We start from the raw sequence: 20,229 nt of genomic DNA on the forward strand, positions 1-20,229 counted from the left end.
AAGGGTGTAAGGCACCCCCTCACATGGTTGTGGGGAGGACGCACAGGGAGGGAGGGAATCGGGGGACAGGTCTGTTGGAACGGGCGCTCAGCATCAGTTAGGAATTCAGTTTCACAACGTGGACCTTGGCAAACGCCCCCTCACCCTAAATGCTGCCATTCTGGCCTGTGGGCCTAGTGTCACCTCAGGCCCTCAAATGGCGTTGTTGTGTCAGCCCAGGGGCTGACAAGCACTCCGGCTGGACGGTGGGTTCCCTTTCTGGCTGATCCAGTCTTTCAGGGGCCAGGACATAACCTCCATGTTGTGGGCTTTGCACCATTAGGGTCAGCAGGAGCAGGGCATGGAAAAAGCAGGGTTTTTCACGGGCAAGCGGGACGCTAGGCTGGAGGTTCCCTGTGGGGAGGGAAAGAGAAACCAGTCACCCTTGGACCTACTGTGTGCCGGGCACAGGGTGTCCATTTCCTCCCACACGCCAAGCTGGATCCCACCTTGGAGCCTTTGCACAAGCTGCCTCCTCTACCGGGCACACTCCATCCCTTAAACCTGAGCCTGGGCTGCCATCCTTCCAGCCTGCCTGACATCGGCACTGCCCTCCTTTACCTGGTTGTGCATCATTCGTCTCCCTACTAGAATCTCAGGAGGGATTTTTGTCTGCTTGTCACCACCATGCCTGGCACGCAGTAGGCGCTTAGTAAATACTTGCAGGAGGGAATGTATAGCCCGTATTTAGAGGCTGAGATTCGAATGCTGTCTCTGTCTCCTCCTGCTGGCAGTCAGAAACATTTTACTGAAGCCCTACTAAGTGCCCGGGGCTGGGGAGACAGCAACCAGCTACTGTGTTTGCTACTCTCCGGGTCTCAGTTTCCATATCTGAGAAACGAAATGTACCAGACGACACGGGTTGCCCAGTTTCCAGAATCCTGGGCCCCCAGGATTCTCAGACCCCTCACCCACCCAGAGTGGTCCAGGTCTTGGGGACAATGGAGGGGTGGGGCTGTGGTTTAGGGCCCACAGCCTAGTGGCTAGGCTCAGAGAGGACAGAGGTTTACTCAGTCACACAGCACAGTGAGATTAGGGAGGGACCAGAGCTCTCTCCCCGGCCTGACACCCCCCCCACACACAACAAGTCCTCTCAGATCCTAGTGCAGCCCAGAGCTCCCCCAGCCCTGAGCCTCCATGGAGGACAGGAGTTGGGGAAAATTCTCGAGGGCACCTGCTGCGAGCGACTTGAGCAGTGTTTGGCCGGAGACTGGGTCAAATCCGGAACCGCCTGGGCACTTCTGCCCGTCCTCCCCACCCCCACCCCACGTGCACCCCTAGACCCTCCTCCTGAATTCCCCCTCCCCCAGCCCAGGGCAGGAACCGGCTCTCCTGGCAACTACCTCTCTGGGTTCTCCAGGTGCTGTGCGCCTTCAGGAGAGTCGCTGGCCTCTCTGGGCCTCAGTTTCCCAATTTGCGATCTGGGAAGGGGTTATAACAATCCTGTGGGGCTGAGCCCCACCCTGTCCAGCCACAAATGAGGCCGCTAGCTCCCCCATCAGCCCCGGCGGGGTCGGGATTCCCGCCAGGTTCACAGACGGGGAAACTGAGGTTCAGCAGCAGGCCTGGGCCGTTATGACACGGAACTACTGGTTAGATTGGGGGGCTGCCCGGGGGGTCTTGGTTCCCTCACACTTGAGGACGAGGTCGGTGTTCAAGTCTCTCGAGTCCTGGCTCGCCCGAAGCCTGGTCGGCGGGTCTCTATGGCATCTCTGCAGCTCCTGGCCTCCGGGACATCCAGACAGGACTGCAGGTCTGAGGGTCCCAGGCAGGCCGGGAGCCCCTCCGGGGCGGGTGGTAGGTGCACCCCGGGCACATCCCCAAGAGCGTCGGCAACATCAGCGAGCGGCGGCCGTGCGGCTCCAGCCGGGTGTGGCTGGGCCAGCTGCGTTCTGAGCTGGGACTGACACCGCGGGACCAACCTTGCAGTCAGAACCCACGCACCCGGCCCGCCCAGGATCTCCTGCCCACCCATGTGCAAGGTCATAACCAGGCCTGCTCCCTGGGACGTGCTCCTGACGAAGCTGGGGCACCACTTTGAGCCCCAGTATCCTCTCCCACAAAATGAGATCATCCCAGCCTGGTGGGTTTGTGGAGAGAAAAAGTCTTTTTCAAGAAAGACTTATTAGTCACCTACTATGTGCTAAATTCCATAGCAAGAGCTTAAGAGGCGGCCTTCTTCCCCCGTGGGATGCCTTCTCTACCCTCTCTGGTTAGGATCAAAGGCTGAAGATGTTGGAAAACAAAGGAAGCAGAGGCGAAAGGGCCAGAAAGAGCAACCTTGGACAAGTCATTCCTCTCCATCACACCTCTGTTTCTTCATCTGGAAAATGAGGGCTGAGACTTTCCCTAGAGAGAAGGTCAAATGAGGCGTCAAGGACAGGGCCAGGTACAGAGCAGCTGTGTGATAAACTGGGTGTTTCTGCAGTTACTCAACCTCATCTACGGAACTTCTACTCGTTCTTCAAAACCCTACTTGAAAAGCCCCTCCTCCAGGAAGCCTTCCCTGACATTACCTTTCCAGGCTCAGCTGGGTACCCCCAATTCCCATCTTTTCCCCCAGCCCAGCCTGACTCCACAGCATGGGAGTGTCTGTGCTTGGCTCTAGCTGCCCCAGACTGGGGGCTCCTTGAAGGGTTGGGCAGGGATGAAGCTGCTCTGGGCCCCTGTCCTTCTCTGGGCTGGGCCCAGAGAGGAGGTGGCAGGGAGTTGGGGTGCTTGGGTTTAGGGCAGGCAGGGCTGGTGTCAGGTCCAGCCACCAGATGGTGGAGGGCCAGGAGATGCCCCAGGAACATCCTTCCCCCCGGGGCACCCAGACCTCCCTCCACTGCTCAGCACTCCCGGCCCAGGCACCAACCGGCCCCTGTGCCTGCTTCCAGCTTCCAGCCGCAGAGAGGATAGGCAGCTGTGCGAGGGAGCTCGTGGGGGGCGTAAAGTGTGACGGGCACGTGTAGGCAAGAGGTGCAAGGACTCACAGGGTGACACAGCAAGGCCCCCACTGGAGGAACGGGCCCTAGGCCTCCCCCGCCCCCAGCGCACACCCACTGGCTGTGTGCGCCCAGCTGAGCCCCCCCCTCCCGCCCCCGCCGGCTCAGCCTCTGTGCGGTGGGATTATGGCCTGGCTGCGGGGCGTCCAGAGGCGCTCAAGAGCGCAGTAACACACCTGCTGCCGCCCGCATCCCTTCCAGCCTGACTGGGCTGCTCAGAGCTGGGCCAGCCTCTTTCCATTCGGCCCTGCTCCCTCTCCAGGGACAGGGAATCATAGCCCCAGTGGAGGCGTGAGGAGGTGAGCAGCGGCATAGGGGTGTCCGCCATGGGATCCGCTCACGTCCTTGGCCCACAGGCCTCAGGTCGGAATGCCTGCGTTCTGGCAGTGCTGAGGCTGGAGGCCCGGGGAGTGTCTCCTGGGGGAGTGTCCCGGAAGCCATCGCCACTCACCCCTACCTCTCCTGGGAGGCTGTCACAGATGGCTTCGCATGCCTCCCAGTATGAGGCTCCACAAACAATTAACAGAAAATTCAATAGTTTAAAGTGAACAATTCAGTGGCATTTAGCACATTCACAATATTGTGCAACCATCATCTCTATCTAATTCCAGAATGTGCTTATCACCCCAAAAGGAGACTCGGTCCCCATGAGCAGTCACTCCGCATCCCCGTCCCCCAGCCCCTGGCACCCACTAATCTGCTTTCTGTCTCTGTGGATTTGCCTGTTCCGGACGTTTCATATCAAATTCTGCACCCAATTTCCAATGTGGCTATGTGGGTTTTTCCCCACACCAAGAATTCTCCGACACCAGCTGTGTGTCCTGCAATTCAGCTCCATTCTGACACTATCTACCCTGAGGTCTCGTCAGATCCCACAAGGTGAGGGCTCAGTTCCACAGAGTGCCCCCCGCCTCAGACAACAATCCCAAGTCCAGGCCGTCACCTGTGCCTCTTACCGACCTGCTATAAATGAGAGGCCCATGGCCTCTCTGTGGGTTCGATGTCTGCAAGAGTGGCTCACAGAACTCAGGAAACCCGTTTACTCCCTAGATTACTGATTCGGTACAAAGGCTATTAAAGGAAACAAATCAACAGCCATCTGAGGAGATGCAGAGGGTGAGGTCGGGGAAAGGCGTGGAGCTTCCGTGCCTTCTCCGGGAGCACCACCCTCCCGGCACCTCTGCGTGCTCACCAACCCAGCTCTCCAGATCCTGTCCTTCTGGGTTTTCGTGGAGGCTTCATGACACAGGCACAGTTGATGACATCACTGGCCATCAATGACTGAACTCCATCTCCTGCCCTCTCCTCCCCCCAGAGGTTGGGGGGTGGGGCTGAAAGTTCCAATCCTCTGATCACATGGTTCCCCTGGCAACCCGTCCCGTCCTCAGGTGCTCTCCAAAAGTCATGTCACTAACACAACGGAAGACACCCTATTGCTCTCATCACAGGAAATTCCAAGGGTTTTAGCAGCTCTGTGCCAGAAACCAGTTGAAGACCAAATATATATTTCTCATCATAAGTCATGATATCACACATAGAGATGGGATCATAGAACATGCGGCCATCTGTGTCTGGCTTCTCTCACTCAGCATGAGGCTTTCAAGGTTGTAGCGTGTGTCAGAGCTTCACTCCTGTTTACAGCTGAGTACTAGTCCACTGTATGGACGGACCACGTTTTGTTCATCTTCTCATCCGTTGATGGACACTTGGGTTGTTTCCACCTTCTGACAATTGTGACCAGTGCTGCTGTGAATATTCAGGTACAAAGATTTGAGGACCTGTCTTCAGTTTTTGTGGGCTATACCCAGAAGTGGAATCACCAGGTCACATGGTCATTCTATGTTTAACTTTCTGAGGAGTCACCAGAATGTCTTCCACAGCCTCTGCCTTTTTATTTTTAAACTTTTATCAACATATGACTTACATAAAGTAAAAAGGACTAATCTTAGGTGTTCAGTTCGATGACATCTCACAGACAGTATGCCCATGGGACTGCTTCCCAGATGAGGTTCCAGAACATTCCCATCCCCAGGAACACCCTGGGCCCCCTCCCATCACTCTCCCTACTCATGGATAACAGCTGTGCCCGCCTCTATTAATACGGATGAGTTTGCCTGTTTTCCAACTTGATGTAAACGGAACCAGCCAGCGTGTCTTCTCTGTCCGGTGTCTGTCACTGAACACCATGTCCAGGAGTCACCATGTTCTTTGTTATCTACTGGGTGGTCTGTTCTTTTTCTTTGCTGTACAGTATTCCACTGTGCATATCCAGGAAGGGAGCTGCTGGCTCATGAGTGGGCGCCTATCACTTCACAAGCAGGACCAGTAATTTGTTCAGTTTTTTTTTTTTGTGAGGAAGATCAGCCCTGAGCTAACATCCATGCCAATGCTCCTCTTTTTGCTGAGGAAGACCGGCTCTGAGCTGACATCTATTCCCAATCCTCCTCCTCTTTTTTCTCCCCAAAGCCCCAGTAGATAGTTGTATGTCATAGCTGCACATCCTTCTAGTTGCTGTATGTGGGACGCGGCCTCAGCATGGCCGGAGAAGCGGTGCGTCGGTGTGCACCCGGGATCCAAACCCGGGCTGCCAGCAGCGGAGCGCGTGCACTTAACCACTAAGCCACGGGGCCGGCCCCGTTTCTTCAGTTTAATTGTGGATCTTCTCAAAGAGACACAGCACTAACGAGGGCCTGGGGGATCCCTGGGGACAGGAAAGGGGGACCTTAGGTCCATGGCGGTTTCCACTTCACCAAATTCTGGAATGCTGGCAGCCAGGCTGATCTGGTCCTGCTTTGAAATATCTTTAGCCGATGACCTCATGGCAAGCCCTGTGGCCAAGCCGGGAGGCGCGGCAGGGCGGGTAGCAGGCAGCTGGCCAGCAATGAACTCAGCGGACCGGGATCCTGCATTCCTCCCTGGCAGCGTCCACAGGTGCCCGAGGCTGATCCAGGGCAAAGGCAAACAGAACACGGAGACCAGGGGTCAGGCCGTTCCCTCCACCTGGCTCGGCCCCAAACCTCCCAGAATTTTCCCTCACCACCTGCTCTTGGGCACAGACACCCTTGTCAAATACACACAGCACACCAGAAAGCACGCAAACCCACTTTTATTGCTGTTTCTCATGCCATGAGGCCAACAAGGTCACGGCAGGAGATCTGGAAGAGGAGGAAAAGCAGATTATTTTCAAATCTCCTCCGAGTTCACAGGACAAAGAGAACAGCTGACCCATCATGTGAACGTACCTCCGGGCCAGCACGTGCCCGAGTCACCAGACGGCTTCCACTGCCCGCCCTGGGTCGCAATCCTGGCTAAGCCCCTGAGATGCCCAGCAGATTTGGGAGCATGAATAATCTCTCCAAACCTCAGGATCTCAGTACCCCCCTTACAGGGCAGCACTGAGCAGACTTGATGAGAGCTATAATCCCAATATTCTAGAACTAATAACCATTATTATTATAGGGGGTTGGGCAATGAGGTCTCAGCTTCAGCCAGAGTTGGGTTCAGAGAGGCCTGGGTAAGTTTGCTTAGAAAGAATGGCCCCACTGGCAAACTCCTATTTATCTCTTAAACCCCAGTTTTCATGACCCATCTTCCACTCAGCCTTTCCTGTTCTCTCCCCAGGTTCTCTGGCTGAGGGGCCTCCCTCTGGCCCCATCCTGATGACACAGGGCTGGAGCGTCTATGTCTGGGTTTGTGTGCCTGCAGACCAGGGTTGTCTCAAGGACCAAGCCACAGGGTCACTATACTAATTTCCTGGGGCTGCTGTAACAAATGACCACTAACTCGGGGGCTTAAAATAACAGAAATTCATTCTCTCACAGTCTGGAGCCCGGAAGTCCAAAACCAAGGTGTGGCAGGGCCGCGCTCCCTCCGGAGGCTCTAGGGGAGGAGGCTTCCCGGCCTCCCTCAGCTCTGGGGGCTCCAGGCGCCCTTGGCGTGTGGCTGCCTCACTCCGGTCTCTGCCTCCGTCCTCACATGGCTTCTCCTCGTCTGTCTCCCTTCTCTCTCTCGGACACCTGCCATTAGATGCAGGGCCCACCGTGAATCCAGAGTGATCTCATTCCAGGATCCTTAACTTAATTATGCCTGCAAATAAATATATTTTTCCAAATAACACCATATTCACAGGGACTGACGTTAGGAGATCAGACTGTCACAGGAATTTGTGGTCCAGAGAAAGGCCATGGAACCCCCTGAAAGACATTCCCAGCGGTGAATGCGGGGATGCCTACTTCTACAGCTGAGTGTGGAGCAAAGACAGCCATGCCAGGAGGAGGAGTCTGAGGACCTACTGTGTGTCAGGCCTCAGACACATTCTCCATAAAACCCAATGGGATGGACGCATGATGTCCATTTCACAGGTGACAGACTGAGGCCGGAGAGGCGGGCTGGCCAAGGCTGCACGGCCAGAAGCCAGGGGCCTAGGGTTGGAGCTCCATCTCCCTCGGAGCCTCTAAGAGGAGGCGGTACGGCCGCCCTGAGGGGTGAGCGTGAGACGTGTAGGGGGAACAATCCTCCCTCTGCCCTCCTGCGTTCTTGGCTGAGACCCCCTGTAATAAAGGACAGGTTAAAAGAGAAAAACAAACAGAGGTTTAACATGCATACCTCAAGTACAGCCACGTGCCACACAGCGACATTCGGGTCAACGAAGGGCCGCACAGACGACGGTGGTCCCATAAGACCAGCACCACACAGCCCAGGTGTGCAGGAGGTTGTGCCGTCCGGTTGCGGGAAAGCACACGCTATGATGTTAGCATAGCGACGAGGTCGCCCAACACGCCCTTCTGGGCACGTGCGCCCGACTGTAAACATGGGAGATACCCAGAGCAGCCGAGCCAGGCTCCAGACGGCCGAGCCTCCACCTTAAACACCAGCTTCAACGAAAGACAACAGATGCTGGGGGACGTGGAGGCTGGTTACGGGAGGAGACCAGGAGAAGCTCTGTGCACAAGGGTGTATGGATATTTGAGTCTGCGCTTCGCCACCGTAAGGCCCTCTTGTTGTTTACAGCCATCCTTCTCTTCCGTACAGAGAGGGAGACACCCCTACAAATGGAGATTTTCTTTATAAATGTAAGTTTTCCTTACAAAAGGGTAACTTCTACTCTGTTTTCAGAGCTTCTCCCGTGTCTCCAGTTTCTCAAAATAATTGATCCTTATGCCAAAGAGGCGCTTTCTGGAGTGGCATCTCCTGCCACTCTTCAGATGGGTATGATGCACATGCAATGTGGGGCATACGATGGGCTTTCAATACCTGTGCATCGTGGGAAGAACCCAGGCTCGGGGAAGGGAGACCCAGCTTCAAATCCTGGTCCTACCAATTCCTGGCTGTGTCACCTTGGGCGGGTGGCTTGGCCTCTGTGCCAGGCTCCTTCTTCGATGTCCTAAGCGCTTGACAGCAAGAGCTGTGAGGATCCACAGGTCTTTCTCCTTTTTGCTCACACGAAAGATGCTTTATAGGAATGCATCTATTCATTCATTCACCCTGTTAAGAAAAAAAGAAACAACAGGCCCAACTTGGGGTCCCTTGTGCCAAGTCCCATGTCAGCAAACCAAGACCTAACTGCAGTTTCAGCCTTGCCAAGGAAGGTGACCTTTACCAGTCGGTCTGGAATTTCCTGGGCAGCACTAGTGAGGTCATTTGCCTGGCAGACCCCGCCTTCCACCAAAGGAAGGCGACCTTGCCTGAGACGATCATCTTTCGTTTGTGACTTCCTTGTCCCACCCCCTCTCTGCCTTGAAAATCCGTCCAATCCGTCCATTCCATACAGCTCCTCGAGCTCCTTTCCATCTGCTAGACGGGATGCTGCCTGGTTCATGAATCATTGAATAAAGCCAGTTAGATCTTTAAATTTACTCGATTGAATTTTTTTAACTCATTCATTCATTTCAAATACTTCTTTAACATCTATTATGTGCCAGGCTTCCTTTCAAGTGGCAAAGGAAAAGAAGGTTCTAGGCATGGGAGGAGCAGCGGGAAGGGTGCTCCTGGCAGGGAACACAGTATGTTCAAAGGCCCTGAGGTCAGAAAGGCAACTCCAGGTGCCAGGCTGGCTGATGAACTTGGAAGCAGATGGGGTTCAAACCCTGGTTTGGCTTCTCCGAGGCCCTGTGGCCTGGGCAAGTGGGGGCCTCACATCCTGAATCTTTTCCTTGTCGAGGGCAGTCTTCCTCACCTGCAGAGGTTCATCTGGGCCTCTTCAGGGTCAAGGAGAGGTGAAAAAGTCTGTGAGCATGTAAACACACCGCAAAAAGTGCCCAGTCGATGGCCGGGGTTACTTCTTGAGCAAAGACAATTTCATTTATTTATTTTTAATTCTTTTACTGTGGTAAAACGCACATAAAATGTATAATTTTTAGCCATTTAAAAATGTGCAATTCCAGCAAAGGAAACTATCAACCAAATGAAAAGGCAACCTATTGAATGGGAGAAGATATTTTCAAATCATAAATCTGATAAGGAGTTAATATTCAAAAAATATAAAGGACTTGGGGCCGGCCCAGTGGCGCAAGCGGTTAGGTGCGCACGCTCCACTGCGGTGACCCGGGGTTCGCTGGTTCGGATCCCGGGCGCGCACCGACGTACCACTTGTCAAGCCATGTGTGGCGGCGTCCCACATAAAGTGGAGGAAGATGGGCACGGATGTTAGCCCAGGGCCAGTCTTCCTCAGCAAAAAGAGGAGGATTGGCAGATGTTAGCACAGGGCTGACCTCCTCACACACAAAAAAATATATAAAGGACTTATACAACTTAATATCAAAAAAGCAAACAACCTGATTAAAAAATGGGCAGAGGACTTGAATAGACATTTTTCTAAAGAAGAGTACAGATGGCCAACAGGCTCATGAAAAGATGCTCAACATCACTCATCAATCAGAACCACGATGAGATACCATCTCACACCTGTCAGAATGGCTGTCATCAAAAAGACAAAAGAGAACTGGTGTTGGAGAGGACGGAGAAAGGCACACTTGTGCACTGTTGGAGGGAAGGGGAATTGGTGTGGCCAGTATTTGTATTGTCATTTGGCAATTGTGAACAGTGCTGCTATAAACCTGCGTGTACATGTTTTTGTTTGCACACCTGTTTTCAGCTCCCTTGGGTCTATACCGAGGAGTGGATTGCTGAGTCATGTGGTAATTTTAGGTTTAAACTGGTGAGAAACTGCCAAACCTTCTCCTGTCATTTTATTTTCCATGATGAAATATTTCAGGCATATACAAAAGTATCAACAATAAAATAACAAACACTCACCCACCCAGGATCCCACCAAAGAAAGGAACATTCCCAGGAGAGGTAAAGCCCCTGTACAGCCAGCCCCTCCGCCCACCATGCTCTTCTCCCCAGTCTCAGGGAAGCCTCTGTCCGAAACTGGGGTTTGACCATCCCTGTGCATATTTTATAACATGATATCTATATTTAGGAGATGGGCATATTTAAAATTTTATCAACAAAACGGTGGGGTAGGCAGCTCCAACCTCTCTTTCCCAACAGGAACATCAAACAAGCCAACACTCTCAGCACCAACTCTGTCAGGACTCTGGAGAACAGCCCAAGTTTTGCAGCAACTAAGCAAATGTTGAAGCAAGAAAACAGCAACTTGAAAATGGTAGCAAAGCCTTGTGGCATTTTTACTTGTCCCTGCCCCACTCCCTCCCTGGCTGGGCAGCCATGTAGCAGAGGCAACCTGTGGTCCCAGTGCTGGACCCTGGTCCCTGGTTCTGGAGGGAGCAAAGCAGATCTTATCCACACATTACTGTGTAGGTCCGTTCTAACATGTCTGGGGACCTTCTGAGGGACTGACACGAGGTGCTCATCCCTGAATTGCCTAACTCTGAGCTCAGGCTGGAAAAGCAGTGGGCACTGCTCAAAAATACTGCAAGCTGATCCAACAACCTGTAGACTCCCTAGGGCAAAAGATTATGTTCAACATATATTATCAACCTTGACCCTGGGAGGAAAAGCTGGGGGAGATTCTTTGGGAAATTAGGACATTTAAAAGCATCATGTATATGGAGGAAATTCAGAAATCCATGTGCATGCCCAGAGCAAGACTTTTGCTCAGAAAAGACCTGAGAAGACCCTAAGCTTTCACTCAGCCTGATCCCTGGACTCAGCACAAGCCTGTCTTACTGCTGAAGGAGTGCCCCAGCACAGAACCAATCTGAAAAGACCAGGAGAGGTGGATTTTTTTGTTTGGTTTGTGGTTTTGGTTTTTCTTTTTTAGCTCCTGGCATTCAAGGAAATCTCTGTCAAGATATTAGCTGAACCTGAGCTAAAGAAACAGAGACTTCAGTGACCACACATGAAAAGAAATACAGTCTCTGCAAAAATAGTTTGGAAAAGTACCTCAACAAATGGAATACTACAGCCTTCAACAATTCAAAAACAAAAACAGCAAACCCTCAGGAAGTAGGAGAATCTGATTTTCAGAGTTACCACATTATAATATTCAAATGCCTAGTTTTCAACAAAAAATCACAAGGCATAAAAAGAAACATGAAAGTATGGTCCACTCAAAGGAACAAAATAAATTGACAGAAATCATCCCTAAGGAAGCCCAAAGACTTCTAAACGACTGTCTTAAACATGCTCAAAGAGGTAAAGGAAAACATGGAAAAAAAACTAAAGGAAGCCAGGAAAATGATGTATGAACAAAACAAGATTATCAATAAGAGACAGAAATTATTTTGAAAAACCACACAGAAAGTCTGGATCTGAAGAGTACAACAACTGAAATGAAAAATTCACTAGACGGGTCCAACAGAGGATTTGAGCAGGCAGAAGAGAGAATCAGCAAACACGGAGAGAGGACAATTGAAATTATTCAGTCTGAAGAGCAGAAAGAAAAAAGACAGAAGAGAAGTGCACTGAGTGTAAAGGACCCATGGGACACCAACAAGAGGACCAACACACACGTCATGGGGTCCAGAAGGAGGAGAAGGAGAGGGGCAGAAAGAATATTTGAAGAAATAATGGCCAAAAACTTCCCAAATTTGCGGAAAGGTATAAATCTACACATCTAAGCACCTCAATGACCTCCAAGTAGAATGTACTTAATGAGACCCACACTGTGACACAATGTAACCAAGCTGTTGAAAGCCAAAGAGAAAGAGGGGAACTTGAAAGCAGCAAGAGAAAGCTACTCATCCTGTACAAGCTGTCCTCACTCAGGTTAACAGCCAGTCAGAAACCCTGGAAGCCAGCAGGCAGTGGCATGACATAAAGTGCTGAGGGAAAAGAAACCGCTGGGACCAGCCCCGTGGCGTACTGGTTAAGTTTGCACACTCTGCTTTGGCGGCCTGGGTTTGTGGGTTCGGATCCTGGGGGCATGGACCTACACCACTCGTCAGCTATGCTGTGGCAGCGTCCCACATACAAAATAGAGGAAGACTGGCACAGATGTTAGCTCAGGGCTGATCTTCCTCAAGCAAAAAAAACAAAGAGGAAGATTGGCAACAGTTATTAGCTCAGGGCGAATATTACTTGGCAGAAAGAAAGAAAGAAAAAGAAAGAAAGAAGGAAAGAAAGGAAGGGAAGGGAGGGAAGGGAGGGAGGGAGAGAGAGAGGGAGAGAGAGAGCGGGAGAGGGGGAGAGAGGGGGAGAGGGGGAGAGGGGAGGGGGAGAGAGAGGGGAGAGAGAGGGGAGGGGGAGGGGGAGGGGGAGAGAGAGAGAGAGAGAGAGAGAAAGAAAGAAAGAAAGAAAGAAAGAAAAAGGAAAAAAACTGTTGACCAAGAATTCTATATCCAGCAAAGCTGCTCTTCAAAAATGAGGGAGAAATCAAGACATTCTCAGACACACAAAAGCTGAGGGAGTTTGTTGCCATTATATCTTCCCTGCAAGAAATGCTAAAAGGAGTCCCACAGGCAGAACACCAGACAGTAACTCAAAACTGTATGTAAACATATACGCATCAAATAACAGAGCTCAGATCCAATGGGCAAACACTGCAGAATTGAAGGGAGAAATAAATAGGTCTACAATAACAGTTAGAGACCTCAATACCCCACTCTTAATAATGGACAGAACATCCAGACAGAAGATTAAGTATATAAAGGATTTAAGTACATAAAGTATTATAAAGTACTATAAACCAACTAGACCTAACAGACATATAAAGAACACTCCATTCAACAACAGCAGAATACACATTCGTATCAAGTGCACATAGAACATCCTCCAGTGTAGACCATATGTTAGGCACAAAAACAAGTCTCAATAAATTTAAAAAGATTGAAATCGTACAAAGTATCTTCAACTACAATGGAATGAAGCTAGAAGTCAGTAACACAAGGAAAACTGGAACGCTTACAAATATGTGGATATTAAACAACACACTCAAAGCATCAGTGCGTCAAAGTAGAAATCACAAAGGAAGTTGGAAAATACTTAGAGATGGATGAAAACAAAAACCCAACATACTAACAGTGATGGGATGTGGCAAAGGCAGTGTGCATGGGGAAACTGACCACTGTAAGTGGCTACTTTGAAAAAGAAAGATCTCAAATCACTAACCTAACTTTACACTTCAAGGAAGTAGAAGAAAAGAGTAAACTAAAATCACAGCTAGTAGAAGAAAGGAAAGAAAGATTAGAGCAAAGATAAATAAAATAGAGACTAGAGAAATAATAGAATCATTGGAATCAATGAAACCAAAAGTTGCTTCTTTGAAAAGATCAACAAATCAACAAACTTTTAGCTAGACTGACAAAGAAAAAAGAGAAGATACAAATAACTAATCAGAAATAAAAATGGGGACATTACTGCTGACTGTATAGAAATAAAAAAGATAATAAGAGAATACTATAACAAATTATACACCAAATTAGATAACCTAGGAGAAATGGACAAATGCCTAGAAACACACAAATTACCTAAATTGCCTCAGGAGAAAACAGAAAATCTCAATAGACCTATAACAAATAAAGGGATGGAATCAGTAATTAAAAACCTTCCAACAAAGAAAACTCTAGGACCAGACAGCTGTAGCAGTGAATTCTACTAAACATTTATAGAATAATTAACTCCAATTCCTACCTAACTTTTCCAAAGACCAGGAGGGGGCACCTCTAAAGGCCAGCATTACCCTGGTGGCAGACAGACGGACAGAGGTGCCACAAGAAGAGACAGTCACAGATGGGGAGGGCATAGAAAATAGATGTTGGCTCTGCCCCAGTGCCCGGCACAGAGCTCCTGAAACCCGTAGAATTCCCTGTGATAAGAGCACCAGGAGCGTCTTCTGTTCTAACATTTGGCCTTGGATCCCGATTCCTGGCAGAGCTCCTAAGGCCTGGAATTCCGTGGGTGATAGGAGTGTCTTTTGTTCTAATGGGGTGACTCCTGGATGGCTCCTGGATGGGGGCTGGTGTCCAGAAAGACCAAGCCATGGTGAGAAGTCCGGGATTTTCAGCCCTGCCCCCCATCCTCCAGAGAGGGGAGAGGGGCTGGAAATGGAGTTAATGACTGATCACGCCTACGTGAGCAGCTTCTGGGCTGGTGAACATGTGGGGGCGCTGGGATTGGGCACAGAAGCCTCCGCCCCTTCCCACAGACCTTGCTCCACACACCTCTCCCATCTGGATCTTCATCCACATCCTCCATCAGACCCTTTTGTAATAAACAGGTAAACAGTAAGTAAACTGTTGTCCTGAGTTCTGTGAGCTGCTCTAGCAAATTAATTGAACCCAAAGAGGGTGCCCTGGGACCTCCTGATTTACAGGTGATGGGTCAGAAGCACAGCTGACGACCTGAACTTGTCACTGGCATCTGAAGGGGGGGCAGTCTTGTAGGACTGAGCCCTTAATCCGGGGAACTGACGCTGTCTCCAGTTAGATCGTGTCAGAAATGAGTTAAGCTGCCAGACACCTAGCTGACGTCGCAGAGAACTGCTTGTTGCGGGGCAAACACAGTGCTGTTCTGTGCCAGCAGCGCTGTGAGTGCGGCAGTGCTGTGAAAAAGGGATGCAGGAGGACGGAGGCTTTTCCTAAGACACAGATCAACACCCCTATGAACACAGATGCGAAATTCCTGAGCTAACTGCTAGCAACTGAATCCAAAGCGTGGTAAAAGGATTACCAACCATAACCAAGTGGGACTGATCCCAGGAACGCAAGCGAGGTCAACGTAAGAAAACTAATCAACATAACACATCATAGTAATAGAAGGAAGACAAAAAAACACACGAGCATCTCAGTTGATGCATTAACGGCATTTGACAAAATCCAATATTGTTTTATGATAAAAACTCTCATAAAACTAAGAATAGAAGGAACTTCTTACACCTGATAGAGGACGTGGATGAAATACCCACAACTAACTTCATACTCAATGGTGAGAGGCTGAAAGCTTGCCCTGGGCTCGGGGTTAGGAACAAGACAAGAATGCACACCTTCACCACTGCTATTCAGCATCACACTGGAAGTGCTGACCAAAGCAAGTAGACAAAAAAAAAAAAGGCATCTATTGGAAAGGAAGAAGTAAGACTATCTTTATTTGCAGATGACATGACCCTATGTATAGAAAACCCCATTCACAAGAAAGCTAGAAAATATTTGCAAATCATATATCTCATGAGGGTTTAATATCCAGACTATATAAAGAACTCAACAACAAAAAGTCAAGCAACCCAATTCAAAAATGGGCAAAGGACTTGAACAGATGTTTCTCCAAGGAAGATAGGCATATGGCCAATAAGCACATGAAAAGAGGCTCAACATCACTGGTCATTAGAGAAAAGCAAATGAAAACTACAATGAGATACCACTTCACATCCATTAGCACGGCTGTTATCAAAATAACAAGTGTTGGTGTGGAGAAATTGGAACCCTCTTGCACCCCCGGCGGGACTGTGAAATGGCGCAGCTGCTGTGGAAAACAGTTTGGTAGTTCCTCAAAAAGCTAAACATAGAATGACCACATGATCCAGCAATTCCACTTCTGGTTATATATCTAAAAGAATTCAAAGCAGGGACTCGAGCTGAGCTTGTACACCAACATTCACAGCAGCACTGTTCACAGTCGCCAAGAGGTAGAAAGAGCCCAAGTGTCCATCAGCAAACGAACGGATGAACACAATGTGGTCAATCCACACAGTGGAATATTACTCAGCCATAAATAGGAATGAAGCTCTGACATGCTACAATGTGGATGAACCTTGAAAACATCATGCTGAGAGAGAGAAGCCAGACACAGACAGACAAACATTATATGATTCCACTTACATGAAATGCTTGAAAATGCAAATTCAGAGACAGAAAGTAGATTAGGGGTTGCCAGGGGCTGTTGGAGGAGGGAAAGGAATGAGGAATTTATTGCCCAATGGTTACAGAGTTTCTATTTCGGGGTGATGGAAAAGTTTTGGAAGTAGATAGTGGTAATGTATTGTGTGTGCGCTCAACATTGTGAATGTACTTAATGCCACTGAATGGTACACTTAAAAATGGTTAAAATGGCAAATTTTCTGGTGTATATATATATATTTCACCACAATACAAAAATTTAAATAAAAAAATTATAAAAACACTATCACACTCTTTGTTCCCTTCTGCAACCTGCTTATTTTCACTCCATGTTCTGGTTTGGGGATTTTTGCCAGCAAGTCTGGCTCATCACTTTTCACTGCTGTATAGTACTCCTTGGTACAACCATACCCTGACATTTCTCTGGGCTCCAGCTCCTCATTATTATGAACCATGCTATCAGGAAGACATGCACATTGGGTCTCTCTGGGGTTCAGACCAGGAGCAGAATGGCCAGGTGGGAGGGTCCAGCCATCCTCAACTGCACTCGCATGGCCAAATTGTTCTGCAACACGGTCAGACCAATTCCTACGTCCATCACCAGTGTACTCACAGCCACCTCACTGCCCCAGCCCCTGCCTGCACACCTCCCTAGGGGTGAAGAGGGGTCTCAGAGTGATTTTCGTTCCTTGACAGCTCAGGTTGAGTTTGTATTTATTGGTTGTGCCAGGTTCGTCTTCTCTGAATTGCCTGTTCGTGCCCGTACGGCGTTGAATAGTGCGTTCCCAAATTCATGTCCACCCGGAACCTCAGATTTCGACCTTTAGGGTCTTTGCAGATGTATTTACGTTAAGATGAGGTCACACTTGAGAGGGCCCTAAATCCAATGACTGGTGTCCTTATAAGAAGGCCGTGTGGAGACAGAGGCAGAGATTGGAGTGACGCAGCCACAAGTGGAGGACACCAGGGGTGACAAACTGCCAGAAGCCACCGGAAGCCGGCAGAGAGGCCTGGGACCAATTCTGCCTCACAGTGTCCAGCCCCGTTGACACCTTCACTGCGGACTTCTGGCCTCCAGAACCGTGAGAGAATACATTTCTGCTGTTTTAAGCCCCCTAGTTCGCGGTTATTGCAACGGCAGCCCCAGAAAACCATGCCGTTTGTCCATTTTTCTGTCTGGTGTTTTTTCCTTCCGTCTATTGTGTCTGGGAGGCCTTCGTATGTTCTGGAAGCTATTCCTCGATCAATTAAACGCATTGCGTATATCTTCCCTCAGTCCCTGGCTTGTCTTTTCCATTTTTTTATGGATTTAATGGTGTCCACAGTTTGCCATTGTTATTGAGTGTAACATACCAAAACCCCTCCAACTGTTCCAGTTTCCCTTGTCAAGGACGGCTTTTCCTTTGCCAGGCAGTGCAGGCTGGGGCACGCCCTCCTCCGGGGCGACCTCCCCGCGGCCTGGGCTCCGGGCGCCCCCATCGGCGCTCAGTGGCGGCGGGAGGGGGCGGCACAGTGAGTCAGCAGGGCCGGCTGCGGGGGCGGAAGCGGGCGGCTCAGCCCCTGGGACCGGCCGTGCGGGTTCCCGGCCGCGGGGGGACGGCCACCCGACAGCCTGGCCGGGCAGGAAGTGGGTCAGCTGAGGCGTCAGGCTTCAGGGCCCCACGTGGTCGCTGCCCGGAAGGCGTCCGCCGGGTGACCCCCCAGCCTCCCCCCGCCCCCGCACACCCCGCCCCCGCGCCCCGGCTGGCACGCGCGCTTCTGTAATGGTTCCACTGACCACAGCGCGCATTTAGGAAGCGCATGCTGTGTGCCAGGCTCTGGCTGAGCATGGACACACCGCCCTGCCAGGTGGGTGCGGGGGTCAGCTCCCTGTCACAGGGGGAAACTGAGGCCCAGAGCGGGGCAGCCCTGTGCATGCGTCACACAGCCCGGTGCCCGGGTCACCTAACATCTCAAATCCTCACCCTGGACTGGCTGGGGGCCTCTCTGCCCCTCGGAGTCCTCACCCTAAACACGGGATCTTGGAAGAGAACACATCTAGAAAGTTTCCACTTTTTCTCACTTTGCCTGTCTGTCTCTCCCTTGCTCTCTGCATTTCTGCTTTTCAGTCTCCTGTCTCTGTCTGTCTCAGCTTCCCCACTCCCATCCCCATCAGCACGAGGGGGGGCAGCCTGAGCCAGCCCCTCCCCCCTTCCGGGGGACTCGGACAAGTCCGGGCAAGTCTCAGGCACTCCTTGCAGAAACTGCTTAATGTCTCGTGGCAAGCCGCCAGTGCAGGAAGGAGCGGGTAGGAAAGTTGAAGAGGGGGTGGGGGATGGACTCCTTTGGGATTTCCGCGACGGCACTTTGCCCCCCTTACCCCGACCCAGGCCTGCCACACTCAATGTGCCCCAAAATGACCTCAGCATCTTCCCCCCAACTTTGAGTTTTGAGGGATGCATAGGAGTTCTCCAAGCATAAAATGGGGGAGAGGGGCTTCCAGGCAGAGGAGACAGCCTGAGGTCAGTAGAGACAAGGGAACAGGGGTTCAAACGCCCAGCAGGGGAGTCTGGTTTTCTCCTGTGGGCAAAAGAGAGCCACTGAAGGTGTGAGAAGGGCGGAGCGGCCCAGGCAGATCACTGAAAGGGATGTGGACTGGAAGGGTGGAGACCCTCACCCCGAGTGGGGCTGAGAATGCCCAGGCTAGCGCTGAGGGAAACCGCTGAATGGGGCCAAGCACGCCTCTCCAAGCCTTACCCTCGAATAAACCTCCTCGCATCTGCCTTGGAGCTTTCGGCCACCTGCGCGGCCCCCATCACAGCTGGCAGCTCTGCTCTCTACTCCCAGCCTGGGCGCTGCTGGGTCCCTGCTGTGTCCCCAGCCCCTAAACCCAGCACTCGTGAGGCACTTCATCCGCGCCTGGTGCAGCCACTGAGAGATGAGGCTCTAGGGGCGAGGAAGAGGCGCCGCGGGGGCCGCAGCTGCAGGCGGAGCGGGTCTTCCGCTCCGGGAGCCTCGGGCGCCTCCCCGCGCCCCCTGCTGGCCTCAGGACGGAACACCCAGCACTCAGCACTTGCCTTCCTCCTGTAGTTTATTGCACGCCCATTATGCGCCCAGCGCTGCGCTGGGTGCAGGGGACGCAAGGGACCCCAGGCAGACCCGCTCGCCCTCCCCAGATCCCATGAAACCAGTTGGTTACTACCCAGAGTATGTGAGGGGGGGCTGCCCAGGCACCTGTGGGAACCAGAGGAGGGGCCCGGACAGCCAGGAGGGCATCCTGGAGGAGGAAGTCATAATAATGTATTTATTAAGCAACTTCTATGTGCCAGGCACCCAGTTGAGAGCTGTAAAAACAGAATCTCACTGAATTCTCACAAAAGTCCCATGAGTATGGGGAAACTGAGGCTCAAGGAAGCAAAGTGGGGCTCAGGTCGTCTCCCCCTCCCCACCCTGGCTTCTCATGGCCCTTAGAATAACACCCTGACCCCTCCTCAGGCCTCGAGGCCCTGCGCCTCTCCCACACCCGTCCACACCCCCCTCCACCTGAATCACCCACTCCCCTCCCCACACGGCCTCACCTCCTGGCCTGCAACTTCCGGGGTGCAGCTGTGGTCAGAAGGCTTTCCTCTGGGCAGAGTAGCCAGAAGGAGGCAGGGGTTCCCTTCCAGTCAAGGGGGCGAGGGGAGGTTTCCAGGATTTGTGAAAAGGATTTCCATCTAAAAGGGACACAGGAGCATCTAGAAGGTCCACCTGGGACTGCGGCCCACACCTGGGGCCACAGAAAGAGCTGGCCTTGGGAGCAACGCCACGGAGCCATGGACACCTCCTCTGGGGGTGCCAGGACCCTGGATCCCTGGGACCTCGAGGAAGCACCTCCTCCCTGGGACCCATGTTCCCCAAGACATTTTCCTTCTTGCTGAAGCCCCTGTGGTTTCAAAGGTTTATTCTTTGAAAGCCACTGACCCTGGAGTGTCCTCATTCACACT

At 51.4% G+C, this 20,229-nt stretch overlaps 2 long non-coding RNA genes across 2 annotated transcripts in view; both read right to left on the bottom strand.

Moving 5' to 3' along the window:
* The window catches only part of LOC147914650 (uncharacterized), a 3,778-nt gene extending 757 nt beyond the window's left edge, over window positions 1–3,021 (bottom strand). The window contains exons 1-2 of the long non-coding RNA XR_015555132.1: window positions 1,673–3,021; window positions 1–393 (exon numbers count right to left, since the gene is read on the bottom strand). The exon at window positions 1–393 is cut by the window's left edge and continues 757 nt beyond it. This is a non-coding gene — a long non-coding RNA (uncharacterized LOC147914650). The remainder of the gene's footprint in view (window positions 394–1,672) is intronic.
* A 699-nt stretch (window positions 3,022–3,720) lies between these two features.
* On the bottom strand, window positions 3,721–19,624 carry LOC147914651 (uncharacterized). The gene is made up of 3 exons (XR_015555131.1): window positions 19,001–19,624; window positions 7,632–8,510; window positions 3,721–7,112 (listed from the first exon to the last, which is right to left on the bottom strand). It is a non-coding gene; the product is annotated as an uncharacterized LOC147914651 (long non-coding RNA).
* Window positions 19,625–20,229: the final 605 nt, after the last annotated feature.

This window comes from Ceratotherium simum, chromosome 18, assembly GCF_057802395.1.
Source record: "Ceratotherium simum simum isolate JZ-2026a chromosome 18, ASM5780239v1, whole genome shotgun sequence".
Taxonomy (NCBI): Eukaryota; Metazoa; Chordata; class Mammalia; order Perissodactyla; family Rhinocerotidae; genus Ceratotherium; species Ceratotherium simum.